The 17,711-nt window shown below is 34.7% G+C and overlaps 1 long non-coding RNA gene across 1 annotated transcript; it reads left to right on the forward strand.

Annotated features, from left to right (window-relative positions):
- Positions 1 to 1,667: 1,667 nt before the first annotated feature.
- On the forward strand, positions 1,668 to 2,727 carry LOC127863988 (uncharacterized). The gene is made up of 2 exons (XR_008041318.1): positions 1,668 to 1,932; positions 2,641 to 2,727. It is a non-coding gene; the product is annotated as an uncharacterized LOC127863988 (long non-coding RNA).
- Positions 2,728 to 17,711: the final 14,984 nt, after the last annotated feature.

A 17,711-nucleotide genomic window follows, 5' to 3' on the forward strand; every position in this document is an offset into this window, starting at 1 on the left:
TTCCGTACGTGTGGCGAAAGAAGACCGGAAGCGGCGGTGCAATCGCGTGTCCTTTGCGGAGGCTATGTCGCATGATCGGGGTCGAGCTGTTACGGGCCATGCGTAGCCGGTTTCTATGTATATTGAAGGGAGAATACGCGGGGTGGTCGGATATCCTGTGTCGTTGCTGATGATGGCGTTGTTGCCTAGGTTGTTGCCTTGTTTGTTGCGGTGATGGTATAGGATTGAGCATTTTTTTAGGGTGATCTGAAGTTTGTGAGCTGGAGGGTAGCTTATGCTGTTGTTGTTGCTGATGGCGGAATGTATGTTCAACATTGTTTGTGGCTACATTATTTGTGGTTGATGTTGATGCCGGTTGTTCGGGCGGAGTAGGAGTGGTATGCTCAATATTATATTGCGCCTCATTTTCGGGGAATTTGTTTTTGAGTATGGACAAAATTTCTGTTTCAGATTTACCAACTAACTGTTTAGCTATTTGGGCAAGATTGGGTCGCTTATTTATAGCTTGAAGGTTATTGATGTATTGATTGGTAACCTTTAAGTTTTTGCTGTTGATAGTAGATTGGTATTTGAGATAGATCGGACACCCCTTATACGCCGCGCTGTGCCCGCCGCCACAGTTTGCGCATTTCCTAGCGTGCCTGGTATTGCACGATGCGTGCGAATGATTCCCCGCGCAATGTGGGCACTTCGCGTTATTGTTACAAACATTGGACGCATGGCCGAACATCTGGCATTTAAAGCATCGAAGAGTTGCTAGGAGCGCGGGCTTAACATTGTGGCCTAGTATATTTGTTGGGGCGTTTTCCGTCTTGAATGTGACCGTAATGACATTGTTTTTAAGACCACTATGGACTGCTTCTACATTGGATTTGTTTTTTAGATCGTTTTTTAATTTGTCTATATCCGCGTTTTTGGGAACTGGATGACACCCCTTGCAAGTTTAGTTTGAGCAATTAGCTTGAAGTCAAATCTATCAAAGGAGAAATGTTTAGCTTGGTTGAGTGCGTCGTCCCTAATTTTGAAGAGGAGACCAGCTTTGGACTCTTTTAGGGGTCTTACTCTCTCAGATCCTAGCAGTTTGATAAAGGCTTCCCCTATTGCCTTAGCCTTCTCTCGCGGGAAGATCACCGCGACAGTGGTAAGGCAAAAGGTAAGCCATATTGCCGGGGCTTGTTTATGGGTTTGGGAGCATGATGGCCCGTTGGCAGGGGGAGTAGTCTGCTTCGTGGTCGATGGGGTTTTGGACATATTGTCATTAATTGTCTGGGGAGTCACGGTTACAGGGACGATTGGGGTTATTGAGGTGTCATCGGTAATACGCGTCGCTGAATACGGAGCGCAAGACTCGGAATCAATTGAGATGTCCCCGGGGCGGAACATTGCGCGCTTGGTGAAACATAATTCGCCTAAGGAGTGACTTAAGTTTGTTGTCAGGGACATCCCCGGGTTCCCTGACATAAAAATAGCATCACGATGACGTCGTCATTATAACATACCACGAGATTTCTCGGCACACAAACATGGCGGTTGTCTCTGTCTAAAGAGAATCGGTTGAATTTTATTACGTGTTTTAATTTCCGAAGCGTGCCACAAGGAGTTTTTATGGAAAACATAAAGGGAGTGACTTTTATTACATGCATACAATGCTTGTGAATTTCAGCAGCATTAAATGCCATGTTTTATTTGTGATTCCCACTGTCGGCGTTTGGGTTTTTTGTGGATCTTAAAATAGCACTGAAGCGATACCGGATGTTTATAGCAGACGGCGTTTTGTCAAAACTGTCAAAATGGAAGAAAAAAGAAAACGCAATCCCAACTTTTCGCTGCAAGATTCCTTGCTTCTTACCCAAATAATGGGAGAGACGCATCCCGACTTCCATGATATGGACATGTCTTTCCACAAGGTTGATAAGGCTAGATTCAGCAATCGTACGTATCAAAATATTGGTATCAAGCTTTAGACACCACCCAGAGAATCATTTGCATAACACTCAGTCTTCAAAATTAGCTTTGAAAAGTTAATTGCCAGACTGGCCAGCTACTGAAGAATTCACTACATGCCTTTTAATATTTTTATGTCCAATAATAATGTTTTTACACATATTCCTACAACACTTATTTAAGCTCTTGATTTGTTGGAAATTAAGTCAGTGTTTCAACACAGTATTAGGTATGAATAATAATCTCTGCAATTAAGAAGGATCAGTTTCCACTTGTAATTTTTTTTTTTTTTTGTCATCTTAAACAATAACCATTTCATGATTATTCAACGTGAAATTTATTTTTGGCCCAACAGTTTTTTTTATATGCTACGGGCATTTTTACATGTGTTAATTTTTATGACTGTGAAATGTCTGTGAGCAGAATGGTAATAATATGCGAATATAGCCATTGCATTATGACAAAAACTTTAAATGAACAATGCGATAAAAAGAACAAAAAAAATATAAATAAACGTTTGATTAAAATAAGTGCATATTATTGAATATTGATCTATTTAACATGAGTTGCTAAATGTTACAATGAGTAATATGAATAAAACCATTGTTAATAAATATATTTCATAAACTACATTAACTTGAGCATTATTCATTTTATGTACCTGTAAGTAAAAAAAGAATATATGTATGATATCAGGAATCAGCAAAGCAACAAAGAATGCACTGTGGGTGGCAGTTACTGAAAATTTCAATGCCAGAGCCCAGTTTAGAAGGGAGCAATCCATTTTGGAGAAAAAATGGGAAAATCTACAAAGGGATCACAGAAATCTGTACATGGATTTTCAAAGAGAAATTTTATTGACAGGTACCTTAGATATTAAACTAATTGTTTACCATTTCAAACATTTGTCGGAATGAATTTTGTTTTTGAATGTAAAAGGATAATTATGAAAATAGGTAGGTAGGTTGCCATAACTTTTATAAATTTCATCTTTACATGTTATTTTACACTTTAAAAGGGTAATTTCAATGACCAAAGTCTTCCAAATGTATAAACAACATTATTTCTACATAATTATGAGATGGAACAACCTTTATTTTGATAAAACAATGCATTTTTAAAAAATTAATAATAACAATGAATTTTTAATGTAAACTTTACTACAAATCGCAAAAAAAATTGAGTCGGCAGGGGTTAGTAGAAACAGTGACCTTTTTTAGGCCTAATGTATAACTAAATATGCTGAAATGTATTAAACAGGGCGAGGTCCAATTGGCATAACATTGTCTGTCCTCACAGAGGCAGTAATTGATGTTATTGGAAAGCAGAGTGCGGCAGTTGTTGGGGCAGCAGGCGCAGCATATGACTCAACATTGGCCTCACTTATGCTGTAAGATTCACAAACAAGTATAATTAAAAATATGTTACTTCCTTAACTTTATATACTCAATATATGGATCAATATGGAATAGGAAAAAATGCTGAAGATACTGATGATTATTTTTGAATTCAGTGTCACAACATATTATGTTTCATGTATGAATGGTCAAGTTTTTACAGAAAAAAGGGAAGTACAATACTCAATAGATGTAATCATTTAGAAAAAAAGATAAACCCCCAAATAATGTAATAACTAACCTAGGGTAAGAACTCACAAGACAAAAGATTAACACTATTTTACTGCACCATTGAACACAATTCTATCATTATTTAAATAAATCAATTACAGAATATTTTTTGTAAACGGCATATTTTTAAGCAGCTTTTAATTAAAAGTTTTAGTATATAGAGGAAATTTGTTGGATCCGGTGGATTATCGATTTTTATTCACGAGTGATCATAGAAAATAATATTTTCACGAGTGGCGTAGCCAATGTGGCATGGTTCACACGATATCTCTTGTACAGATCATCATTGGTCAACTGTGCAATGTCAATTCGCTCACGATACTCCCGAACTGCCATTTTGCTGCAAGCTGTATAACCAAAATGTTGAAAATATCACAATGTACTGTATGAATTGCTATATGGTAGAAAAGTAACTTACCATCAAATATATCCTGCCATTTATGGATTGATTTTCATTATCTTGCAAGGCAAAGTACATACAAATACTGGAACAGTGTTCGTCCCGATATAGTATAGATTAAGCCCGGCAAGATTTGTAACTTTTATTTCATACAGTATCATCTTGGTGACCGGATATTCCGAAACGCCAATGTTGTTTTTTCATCTCCAAATTCAATACAATGGGGGGATTGGGCGTCTGTCGTTTTGTAACATAACGTTAAAAATGGCAATTGAATTGATAATAGAAAACACAATCAGTTTTAATTACTGGTTACAAAAATAACCGATTTGGTTACAAAATGATCGATTAATGATTACGAAATAACTGAAAATGCGTAGCTACGAGTACGAAACGGCTATGCTACGAAATGACCGTAAACCCAATTCAACATTTCCGGATTTTCCTCGTTACTGACTCAAACAAACAAAGTATGATTCTTTCATAAACACAAAAACACTTCACATCAACTGCTTTTAAATCAGTGTTTACATTTGTATAACAAAATAACAGCTTGAAACCAACGTGCGAAAACTTCCTCGATCAATTCCTTATTTTTTTGGTCTTTTTTTACATACGGAAGTAAACATTGCAACTTCCTGTCTCGCTAACAAATATAAACGGGTAGAAACAATTACTATTTAAATCAACTGCACTATCGATAAATTTATCAAAAGAAATAAGATACACCCACCGATTGTGATGATTTTCTAACTTCTCTCCTTGAAAACAGGATTCCGCGTTAAAATGGACGCTACGTTAGTTTTTTCCTTAATATTTAAGGGTCCTCCGGAGGTTCCTTAAAAGTTAAGGCGAAAATGCCGACTTAAGGCAAAACATAAGGGCATTTTGTTTTGTGGATAATACTTGAGGAATATCTTAAAAATTAAGGGAAAATAGCGAAAATTAAGGGGAAAATATTTAAACTTAGGCAAAAATCTCCCTCAGGATCTTTGTGGATACGGCCCCAGATTTGGTAGGAATTTATTTTTTATTTAAGTATAATATTATGAAAAGTAGTATAATTTTCTTTTATTTTTTAAAAGTAGTGTATTCGTTAAGGTTCATAATAAAAAAATAACAAAAAGGAAAAATAACACCCGGAAAAGTATTGTACCACGTGGCTCGGCTATCATCACGTGGTTGGTTATAAGGCAGGGATTTGATCCAGCTATGCTGGTTCTAGTCAAATCTCTGCGCGAAGGTTGGCTTCATACGTAAGGCAAGATATGTAAATATAAGTTACTCATTGACAATATTATTCCGGAGACAAACACTGGTCCGATAGCATACGAACCCACGGATGGCATTCGCATTATACTGCTACTAAAATATCCGCATTTAAACTACCCGTCACACATTGATGAAAGTTAATGGAGCTGGCCTCGAAAATTATACTAGTTCGGGAAACTAAAAACTCGCTATCAGCAACGAGATAATTCTGTGCCCTTTATATGTACTGTTAATGAGATCTACTAACGATTTGTGTCGTAACCATGTTAAGTTGTTAATATACACTCTTCGATGGCATGAACTGTTAAACTGTGTAGTTTGTTAGTTTAAATAAAAATTGTTACCGTTTTAATTATTCATAAATGCATAATTCAAAACGATATTGTACATTTCATAATTTAAATACCGCTGTAAATGGGACTAAAAAGCATATCTCACATAATTGTATTGGCAAATAGGAATTGCTCGTTTACACAGAGGTATGCGAACCATTAATATATCATAATAAAAATTGGGTAAGCAGTCATGATGTACGTCTTGTCATAGATCGGGGGATGGGCGAAATGTAATGTAAACGTGCAACTTAAGTACAACGTCTACGAACACCGTCTACGAACAATATATAAGAACAATGTCTACGTCGAGCTGAAACACCAAAATTTAATTGTATTCAAAATGTATCCTTAATAACGTATGATGTATTTAGAATTAAAATTAGATAATGCTACGTTCGCGATAATGACATATTGAATAATCATTTAAACTAAAGACTTAAAACAATTTTATAATACAGCGGGTCGCCCGGCGGTTCATTATGCAGAATTTGCTCCAATTTGAGGTGAAGGATCTCTCGCTCTCATATGTTTTCTCCAAACTCGAAGAAGCTCAAAAGGATTTGATTATTGAGGATTATTCCATCTGTCAAAATACACTTGACAATGTATGTACATGTATCATGTTGTCAGTCAAAATACACTTGACTTTTTATGTAGGGGGCGGCAATTAAAAGTGTCATATCAGTCAACAACTTTTGTCATAAATACAGATATGTGTTAATTTAATTCATGTTCTCTCCTTCTTGCGTTTGTTGATCTAGTTACGTTGGTTAAATCGTTACGAAAAAAAACCCATACACAAAAAATCTTAAAATATATATAATTTGAATACATAGTGGGTTTCAAACTTTAATCTGGAAAAATCGTGAACTTCAGTAAAACGTTCACCAGACAATATTCCCATGTAGCGATACTTCCATCAGCATTTTATTTATAACTATGAAAGTGCTGCTACGTATTTTATGTAAGAACACAACTACAAAACAAACAAAACCACTTAATTCGGTGTTTATAATACATCTATTTAATAAATATTGAATACAGATTAAACTTATATACATCAAAGTTCTAAGTCGCAATTGCCATTAACAACACAATCTTCATCTCCTGCTAGGTGTTTATCAACTTTATAAAGCAGCAGACGGAGTTAGTCCAGGAGCGTCACGACTCGGCCTCTAGCCTGCCCACTTCCTCTTTGCGACTCCGCCCGGTCTCCATAGCAACCAGAAGGTCAACAGCTGACCCTGGCGACGACGAGTTGCTTGCAGACGCATATTCATCTGACGTCGCCATAGAGGCAGACGATCAGCCATTGTTGAATCTGGGTGGGACAGGGGTGAGTAGGAAAACATGGCATTATTTATTTAAGTATTGGGAATGCAAGCCAATGTGGAATTCACTATAATGATATATTAAATAGCCAAAAGTGTAATCAAATATTAAATAGCCTGTTATATAAACAAATGTATGCCAAATGTTCTTTCTGAAAATTAGAATGTTTAGGTGTTCGTCTAGTTTTGGTTTGTCATATGCAGGATTTGTCTTTTCTTCTGATAAGCTCTGGTTGTTTAAATGAAATGTCTATATGACTTGAATTGGGATTGAATTTTGTCAGATTTTAATCAAAATTACACATTACAAGTGAGGTGATTGAGATAAAAAGCTTTTCATGATAAGACACCTTGAGTTGAATTGCTGGCAAGAAATTTAATGATATCATTTTGATACAGCACTTTGTAAAATCACAGTGGTTGTTCATAGCATTTGATCTTGGTCTCATTGCAATTTCAGACACGGTTAACATTAATGAACATGAAACCTGTCAACTGAACGGACCACACCAATTTGTAGTTGTCTTGGCAATACAAGACTACCTGCATGGTAACCCTTAACAACAAGGTCATCTATATTCAGCTGCATAGCAGCAACAATTTGAGATGTCTTGCAAAAGAAATATTTCATGCACAGTATGGCTGACCATCGGAACAAAATAAAAGAACATTGTGATGATGGTACATTTATGTGAAGAATTCTTGTCATTGTGTAATGTACTTTTTTTATTGTTACAATGTTTAGCTCACCTGAGCACAATATGCTCATTGTAAGCTTTTGTTTACAGCTCTTAGTTCTTATCCGTCATCATCGTGTGTTATCTTGTGAACACTCTAGATGGCTAATTTATTGCCCAATCTTCATCATGAACATTGGTCAGAACATCTGTCCCATTATTATCTGAGAATGAAAAGAACTTGGAATACGTTGGGTAAAAAACAAGGTCATCAGGTAAAATATAGAAAAAAGATTGTGAACACTAGAAGTCATATTTATGAAACTCCCTCATACCATAAGTTATATGAAACTTGCTCATAAGACTAATTTCACTCTAATGATATCTCTGTCGGCTTCTGTCTGTTAAAAAACATGGCCACAGGGGACGGGACAGTTTTACCTATATAGCTAAAGTAAATCCATGTCGTTACTCTAAACGACACAATCCTCTTGAAACTTACCAATAACCTTTATTCTAATGATTTTTGGGCCGAGTTCGAAAATGGTTGTGATCTATTGAAAAACATGGCCGCCTTAGGGCGGGATAGTTTCTCTTATGTTGCTTAAGTGAAATCTTGTAAACACTCTAAAGTCATATTGTGTGTCCATTCTTAATGAAACTTGTTCAACACACTTGTTCTTAAGATATCGTGTGTAAGCTTAAAAATGGTTCCGGTCTATGTAAGTATATGGCTGCAAGGGGGTTGGCTGAGTTTTCATTATATGGCTGAAGTGAAACTTGGTGAACAGTTAGGAATTAACATGTTTTCCCTCATGACCATACACAATTATCAATACAATTGTATTTATTACATCCCAGTTAAGTTAAAAAAAGCGGGTTGGGGTACCAAATAAGGTTAGAAGCCACATTTATTATGAAAAAAAAACCCAAAGCCACTGAGAACATTTTAGTTATTTCCGTTCTCAGGTGAGTGACTTACGGCTAATGGCCCTATTGTTTCACGTATTATTTTGTTGTGATGTTATTTACGCATAGTAGCTAGTCATGTAAACCTATTTTATTATTGAAACATCTTGTTTTGGATGTTGTTCTTTGCAAAAATGCTGGTGAACCAAATATCTGATCTCATTTCCAGATTGTGTACTTGTAGCCCCAAGTTATTGCTTGACGCTTGAAATTCCTAAGTCTGTAGCTCTGCCATTTACAGTAAACATTGCAGTCACAAAAGACTGTTCTCTTGACATTGACTTCAAACATGTACCTTTAGTACATTCTTTGCAATTTTTTCGTATTCATTTACGCAGTAGAAAACCTGATATGAAATCACTTTGAGTGCAACATACATACTTTTTATGCCATCACTTTATGAGAGTAGACAGATTTTCCCATGTTCTTTCATCCATTTTACTTTTTGTGTCGCACTGAAACAAACAGCATTGGTGCTGGAGGGATGAAACTTTGCGAACATATCAACCAGCCTGTGAACTTGGGTACCTGCATAATGGATATTTAACTTAATCGTTTGTAGATAAATATCTATTGCTGCTTCTTTGCTGAACTTAACAAACATATGAGCCAGCATATGTGCACACCTTGCTATTGTGGTTCGCAGGATTTCCACCCCCACTGAAGGTTTGGCCCCTTATATGAATTTTTTGTGTTCACTTGTTTTCTGCATTTCTCAAAACGTATTGCTGCTAGAGGGCTGAACCTTGACTTACTTATTCTAAACTTTCACACCTCTATATGTTGTTTGCAGAATTCTATTTAAACGGAGCTGTGTCCGCTTTTATGCACTGTTTTGTAATTTGTGACGCCCATAACTTAAAAAGTAATCCACCTTGAGTTCTGAAACTGTACAAACACATTAACCAGCAGGTAAATATATTTTTGATTCAACAAGAGTTATGGTCCCATTTTTAAGAAAACATTTCTTTTTTTACGTTCGTGGGAATTTGCGTAAATTTATATGTGTGCTCACTTTTTTCTTTAATAATGTGATTTTTCATACAAAAGCAGAATATGGAGGCATCCGTGTCTTATAGTTGAATAGAACTGTACAAGTTATACATACACAGCCCAATACAATTTATATTGCTTGTTTTGCTCAAATACTAAATTTGCTAAATTATCACGGCTCTAGGTAAATGATTATTAGAGGTTTTATACATTTTGCATTTAATTAAAATCATTGATATATTTGTTAATTGCATTTTTTACTATAGTTGTAAAGGTATTTATTCAAGCTATGGGTTCTTTTGCTATATAGATCACTATATATCTATATGTATGAAGCTTTATTTATTCAAGCTTTCATATGTACACCCATGACAATGTTATCAAACAAGGTCATGAACCAATATATTGTAATGAAAACTCCTGATTTATTGTGTATTTTATTTATGTTGGTTTTTGATGTGCATCAAAATGGTTTGATTAAACGTTTATGCTACTGCCATGGAAGCGTTGGTGGATATGATATTTTAAATAGTCCAATGTGTTACTACAGCTTTTTTGAATTGATAAGGGGAGTGAAGTGCTAACTAACTCCTTAACGTTTGGTGATCATCTTTTGTACATTTAGGGTCATTGAGGTTTGTGGTTAAGGTTTTATAATCAGTTTACTATGTTAATTCTGTTGCTTTGTTGATTCGTTTTACGTAGATCCGATGCATACATGTTTTGTAGAATAAAAGCATGGAGAGTGAAATATGAAAGGTTCAAAGTTTGCACTACAATAATATTATTATTTTTTTTCGGTCAACATCAAGTGCATAGTGTTAAACCAGTAAAACATTTCGGGCGCTTTCGCTGCTGTGTTTTATTAATGAATACAAAACCTGAAGTATTTCAGTTTTTATATATTTTGTAGAACGTTTGTGATTATAATTAGGCTATTTGATTCATAATAAATTTAAAAAAAATGTTGAAAGAAAATTATCTAAAATTACGACTTTAATAATTTGATGTAACATTTCACCAATCTGTTCGTGTTCAAAACACAATAGTATATTTACATTATGATACCATCACATGCATCATTTGTGTGTTTTTAATTAAATGTCATAAATGATACAAAAGCCTTCATCTGACTGTGGTTTTTTAAAGGAGTCATGTTACAATTATTTACCTGATCATTCAAAGGAGTCCATGCTTTGTATTATTCATTTTTTTTTTAAATATTATTTCATTTCACAGCCAATTTCTTTACTCTTCATTTCACTCTGCATTAAAATAGACACTTGTTAATGTTACTCAATTTCAAAGGATGCAAGTAAATGTTGCATTTGTTAATACTGATTCAAACTTTCAAAATATTTAAAATGCATTATGTGTGATATTTATTTTCTTGAAATGCAACAGGTCACTAAAACATTAAATTAAATAATCGGGTGTTACATTAAATGCAACGATACTTAATTTAATCCTTATATGAAAGCTGTTAAGTAATTACATTTTTGTAATAATATGCGTTTGTTGATGCTAATTAGATAAAATTTCTATACATTAATAACATTAATTATTAAAAAAGAATGATTATTTTGAAAAAAAATGTGCTTTTTAATTTGGCGAGTCTTGTAAGATGGTAAACAAACCATCTGATAAGCAGACAAAGGCCTGAATTGATTCTTTATAATTATAATGTAAATGAACATTATATATTACATTTACAATACACTTTTTGGCCCGCTGCTTCAAAATTAATTTGTCGCAGTAAAATTAAATGTGCCAATCATCAAAATATGTCCTTGTCTGTAGAAAGAAATGTAATTATTTGCTGGGGTATTAACCTGTTTAGTGACATGCTATTGATAACGATCATCAGCGTGTCATGATATTTTAGGCGAGAGACAGCAGTAATTTTCAGTATGTCGAACGCTGGAAAAGAATTTAATATTTTTCATTCAATTAAAAATGCATTTGCAAGTTTTAAGTTTATCTTCTCTAAAAAATGTAAACGGTTAACCAATTGTTCAACATATTAACCAGTTAACCTGTTGTATCCCTGTTATTTGCGTGTAATATTGATCACTATTGTGTTATATACCATAAGCAGGGTGTTCTTATGATTGGTATACTATTTGTGTTTTGTTATGCCCCCGGATCGAATGATCGGGGTGTATTGTTTTTGGCCTGTCTGTCTGTCATTGTATGTGTGTGTCCGAAAACTTTAACATTGGTCATAACTTTTGCAATATTGAAGATAGCAACTTGATATTTGGCATGCATGTGTATCTCATGGAGCTGCACATTTTGAGTGGTGAAATGGTCAAGGTCAAGGTTATCCTTCAAGGTTAGAGGTCAAATATATGTGACAAAAATCGCTCATTTTATGAATACTTTTGCAATATTGAAGATAGCAACTTGATATTTGGCATGCATGTGTATCTCATAGAGCTGCACATTTTGAGTGGTAAAAGGTCAAGGTCAAGGTCATCCTTCAAGTTCAGAGGTCAAATATATGTGGCCCAAATCGCTTATTTTATGAATACTTTTGCAATATTGAAGATAGCAAATTGAAATTTGGCATGCATGTGTTTCTCATGGAGCTGCACATTTTGAGTGGTGAAAGATCAAGGTCATCCTTCAAGGTCAGAGGTCAAATATATGTGGCCCAAATCGCTTATTTTATGAATACTTTTGCAATATTGAAGATAGCAACTTGATATTTGGCATGCATGTGTATCTCATGGAGCTGCACATTTTGAGTGGTGAAAGGTCAAGGTCAAAGTCATCCTTCAAGGTCAAATATTTGGGTCAAAATTGCTCATGTAATGTTACTTTTGCAATATTGAAGCTAGCAGTTTTATATTTGAAATGCATGTGTATCTCATGGAGTTGCACATTTTGAGTAGTGAAGGGTCAAGGTCATCCTTCAAGGTCAAACGTCATATAGGGGGACATTATGTTTCACAACACATCTTGTTATATATTGAAGATAGCAACTTGATATTTGGCATTCATGTGTATCTCATGGAGCAGCACATTTTGAGTGGTAAAATTTCAAGGTGAAAATCATTCTTCAAGGTCTAGGGTCGAAAAAACAAAGTCAAGGGAAGTAATAAGCTTTAAATGGACATAGTTATCTGACCTGCCCACGTATATATTTTTGTTAAATAAATCAAAGCGGCGTAGTAGGTGGCATTGTGTTTCTGACAAACACATTGTGGTAAAAGGTCAACGTTAAGGTCATCCTTCAAGGTCTACGGTATAAAATACACATTTAAGGGAAGTTATAAGCTTTAAAGGGAGATAATTATTCAATATTGAACATAGCCACTTTATATATTTGGCATGCATGTGTATCTCATGGAGCTGCACATTTTGAGTGGTGAATCTACAGTCACGGTAGTGGCTTTTAATCATTTGTTACTAAAAATAGAGATTTGTTAGAGACAATTATTTTCAAGGGAAGTAAATTAATATAATTATAAATTTCATATGATATATTTTCTTACCAAGAATTGAAGTTCTTTTCACAGTTACTGTACAGATTTATTATTTTGATTATTTATACTTCAAATGATTGATTTGTCAAAGTTTTATTTTAAATGATATAATTATCATTTCTTTCATATACTTAGTAGTTCATAGTAGTGTTCATTACATACCTGTGGACAAATGTCCATAGATACATGATGAACTCTGGCTATGATCTCTTTGATAAACCACAGGCCTTGGTTGTCAGTGATGTCTGACCTGGTCATTTTTGACTGTCTACAGCCCCCCCCCCCCCCCGGTTGGATTGGACACAATCCAATGGAAGTTATAAGCTTTAAAGGGAGTTGATTTCTATACCTGCCAAATGATAAATAGAAATTTTATTTCAAAGAGGCGCAGTAGGGGGCGTTGTGTTTCTGACGAACACATCTCTTGTTGGGTCACTAGGTCAAAGGTCAAGGTCACTGTGACCTCTAAAAAAATATTCTGACAAGCTTTCGCAGCCGAGCGTGGCACCCGTTATGCGGTGCTCTTGTTTTATGTCAGCAATTGTGCGGTTTATTTTAAGATAACAATATATCAAATTAAAAGCAGTTTACGCACTTGCGTTAAGCCCCGGTTTCCCAAAGCACAATTCATTTCGTAAGCACATTTTCCATTTGAAGTTCACATCATGCATTTTTGAGTGAATTTTCAGAAATATTTAATACATAAACAAATAAAAATAAAATAGAATCAATAAACAAATGAAGAATTTATTAATTTGTCATACGACAATTAATGAAGATCCCGTTACATACAATGTATTTATGGCATGGATAAAATGGAAAATCCTATTGCGCGCAAAATTATAGGAAAACAAATATGGCAGAAACCTGTTTATATAATACAACAAAATACTGAATATCTTAAAGGGATCTTTTCACGCTTTGGTAAATTGACAAAATTGAAAAAAGTTGTTTCAGATTCGCAAATTTTCGTTTTAGTTATGATATTTGTGAGGAAACAGTAATGCTGAACATTTACCATGGTCTAATATAGCCATTATATGCATCTTTTGACGATTTTAAAACCTAAAAGTTATAAAGCGTTGCAACGCGGAACGATTGAATAATTTGGAGAGTTCTGTTTTTGTCGTTAAATTTTGTGAAACTACGAAGATTGCTTATATAAAGTATAAAATACGTCCATTATGTGTACTTGGCGGAATAGCTCAGTAGGCTAAAGCGTTTTTACTTTAGGACTCTGGCAGGACTCCAGGGGTCACTGGTTCGAAACCTGGTCCGGGCAATGTTCTTTTCCTTTTTTTAATTTTATTCTTGATTTTTTACTGGAGCTTTTACGATCCAATGTTTACATCTATCGATATAAAGCTTTCAATGAATAAGTTAAAAAATGCCAAAATCTGTGAAAGGGCCCCTTTAAGGGGGAAAAATATATAAATGTGTTTGTCATTTATATCACTTGACACAAACTATTTATTAAAAAAAAATAAACACATCAATAACACGCTTCATTAAAATAATAGAATGTCTTCATATTCATGAAAATAATGTTGATTTGATACTTTTTTTAACTTCAAACAGGCAACTATTCAAGGGGAACAACTACCTAAATAAATCTGCATAACTTATGTCTACATTTTCTCAATGTGGTCGGACTTGAATGACTATGACCAGACTCAGCAAATAATTTCTTTCAGCCACAGTTCAATTTTACCTAGTGATGCACCATAAGTAGAGACTTTTTCCCCAACAGTTACACGGCCATTTTCAATGAACTGATATATTGCTTGTATGATACCATCTATTTATCAATTGCCTAAAAGATAATTAACTTATGTGTGTAACACGATCTGAGAACTACCTTTGACGGCTGCCGTCATTGAATTTCATAATATCGATGCCGCATTTAATTGAAAACAGTTTTCACGCCTTACAAAAGAACGTCGACTACTTAAAGAATCAAATTAGAAACCGAATTAAATTATTTGCGCAACTCAAATTTCTAGGACCTAACCTTGACGGCTGCCTTTATTGAATTTCATAATATTGATGCCGCAACTCTGATCATTAAAACAGTTTTTCACACCTTACTTAGGAACGTCGACTAATTAAAGAATCAAATAAGCAACCGTATTACAGAACAGAACTTTTAAACTTTTAAAAGCTTAAACAAACTTATTACTGATTAACAGCACTGAATGACAATTCTATACTTTATAAGCCGTACGGCTAGACAATGTCCGTAGGAAATGCTATACGTCTCTTGTCTAGCCGTACGGGGCCATACCACTAGCCACTGCCTTTAGCAAAATGTATTCATAAATGTGGCCTCTATAGTGATAACAAGTTTTTTTCTAGGATCTTGTGACCTAGTTTGTTGACGCATGCAATCCAGATTTATACTCGATCCAAATATAAGCATTGTGACTAATTTTCATTAAATATGAGTGATGACAAGGTTTTTTCTAAGGTTTGACTTCGTTACCTTGTTGAAGACGCCCATGACCGAGATACAAACCTGTGTTATATAATGACTGAACAAAAATTCTTGCTACGTTTCATCACGATTGAGTGTAAATCCTGGCCTTTAGAGCGGTAACTAGGTTTTTCAAAGATTTGGCTTAGTGATCTAGCTTGTAGGTGCACCTCGTCCGATATATTATCTAGAAAAACATTCTTACAAAGTGTCATCGATATTGAATGAAAAAAGTGGTTTCCAGAGTGGTAACAAGCTAACGGTTAACGCCGCACACCGCGTTATAATCTGCAGAAGAAATGTTGCTCATGTTAACCCATTCATGCCTAGCGTCCTGAAAAAAGGACATTGCAAACAGCGGCGTCTCATCTGGGTCTGCGCTGTTTGCTTAAAGGAATTTCAGTAAGTAATATTCTAAATATAGAAATAAATATACCAGACATCCCTAATTTTGGAAATAAATTGATCCAATTTAGAAGGATGGGAGAGTCCATTGGGCATAAATGGGTTAATGAATCTGTAGATCATGAACAGAGAGTTATAGTCATTGTGCTCTGCACTACCGATGTATCATTATATGAAGTTGAATTACTTTAATACTTCCCGAATTATACACCTCACAAGTAGACGATCAGGGCTACACAAAAACTAAGTGAAGGGCAAGAACTAAAAAATAATGTACCGACATGAGAGTTGTGGTTCTTGAAATCTGCATATTCTATAATTTTCATCTCTTAAACTGCAAATTATTTTAAAACGTTTTAATACAAAAAAATATGCTCCACACACGAACTTTTCGCGGTTAATCTTTTGTTGGTAATGTTCGCTTAGAAGTTTCATTACAAGGATGTTGGGACTATCTATTTTCAATAATACAATACCCCAAATACCAAATCATTTGAAATAAACATTCAAAATACTTCAGAATTATTCGAAATGGGTCACATGAGGTCAACAACTAAATGACAATGTCAAATTAAAGATTAAAGTTGTAGATTGTTAACACCTATGAAGTCATATTTATAATCCATTCTTCATGAAACTTGGACAAACTTGTTATAATGACATTTCAGCTATGTGCCAAACTGTCTTTGTTCCGTTTAAAAACGACAAGATGGGGGGGGGGCAGTGTAGTTTTCCTTATATATTTATAGTAAAAATGGTTAACACTCTACAAGTAACATTTATGGTCCAATCTTTATGATATACATGTAGTTCTTATGAGAGCTCGGCTGAGTTCGAACATGATTCTGATTCGTTGAAAAACATGGCCGCAAGTTGCGAGGCAGTTGTCTCCACAAGGCTTTAGTTACACCTTTGTAACATTCTATAAGTCCCATGTATAGTCAACTCTTCATGTAACGTGGTCAGAACATTTCTTCTCATGATATCTCGGCTGATTTCGAAAACGGTTCTGGTTCGTCGAAAACATGACCATCAGAGGGCAGTTTTCCTTATATGGCTTTTATAAAACCTTGTTAACATTCTAGAAGTCACAATCTCGGCTAATTGCGAAAATGGTTCAGGTCGCTTGAAAAACAAGGCCACCATGTTCATGAGGATGATGGTTCACAATAATGACGATGATGATGATGATGATGATGATGATGATGATGATGATGATGATGATGATGATGATGATGATGATGATGATGATGATGATGATAATGGTGATGGATTCAGAAACATTATTAAAAACCATCACTTCTAATTATATTGCATTACTCAAATTATTTATCGCGTTTACTACATATTTTTTCCTCAGAAAGTCACATAGATGTAAACCCAGAAAAAAAGCAAGTTTCATCTTAATCTGATTTGACCTTTCATTTTCTATCCTCTGTCAACTGTGCTTGCTTTGTTGTGGCACAAACGTATTTATTGATACTTTCTTAAATGTCCATTTGGTGATTGTGTAACAGACTTTTATCTTAAACTATCTAGAAATAAGGCCCCAACTGGGCACCATTGATAAGTAAAGATATCATATTGCACATGTTTAAGACAGTTTATTAAAGAAGGCACATGCAGTCAATCCGTAGTTTTGTGTGATTATCACACATATGTGGGTTTAACAAGTTTTATTGTTGTTTCAATTTGAAATATAATTACAATATAAGTCTGAAAATGGTTCCGGTTGCTAAAACAAGTTCCCCAGTGGAGTGGGCAGTTTTTCTTCATATGGCTATAGTGAAACA

Source organism: Dreissena polymorpha, unplaced genomic scaffold (genome assembly GCF_020536995.1).
Source record: "Dreissena polymorpha isolate Duluth1 unplaced genomic scaffold, UMN_Dpol_1.0 chrUn074, whole genome shotgun sequence".
NCBI lineage: Eukaryota > Metazoa > Mollusca > Bivalvia > Myida > Dreissenidae > Dreissena > Dreissena polymorpha.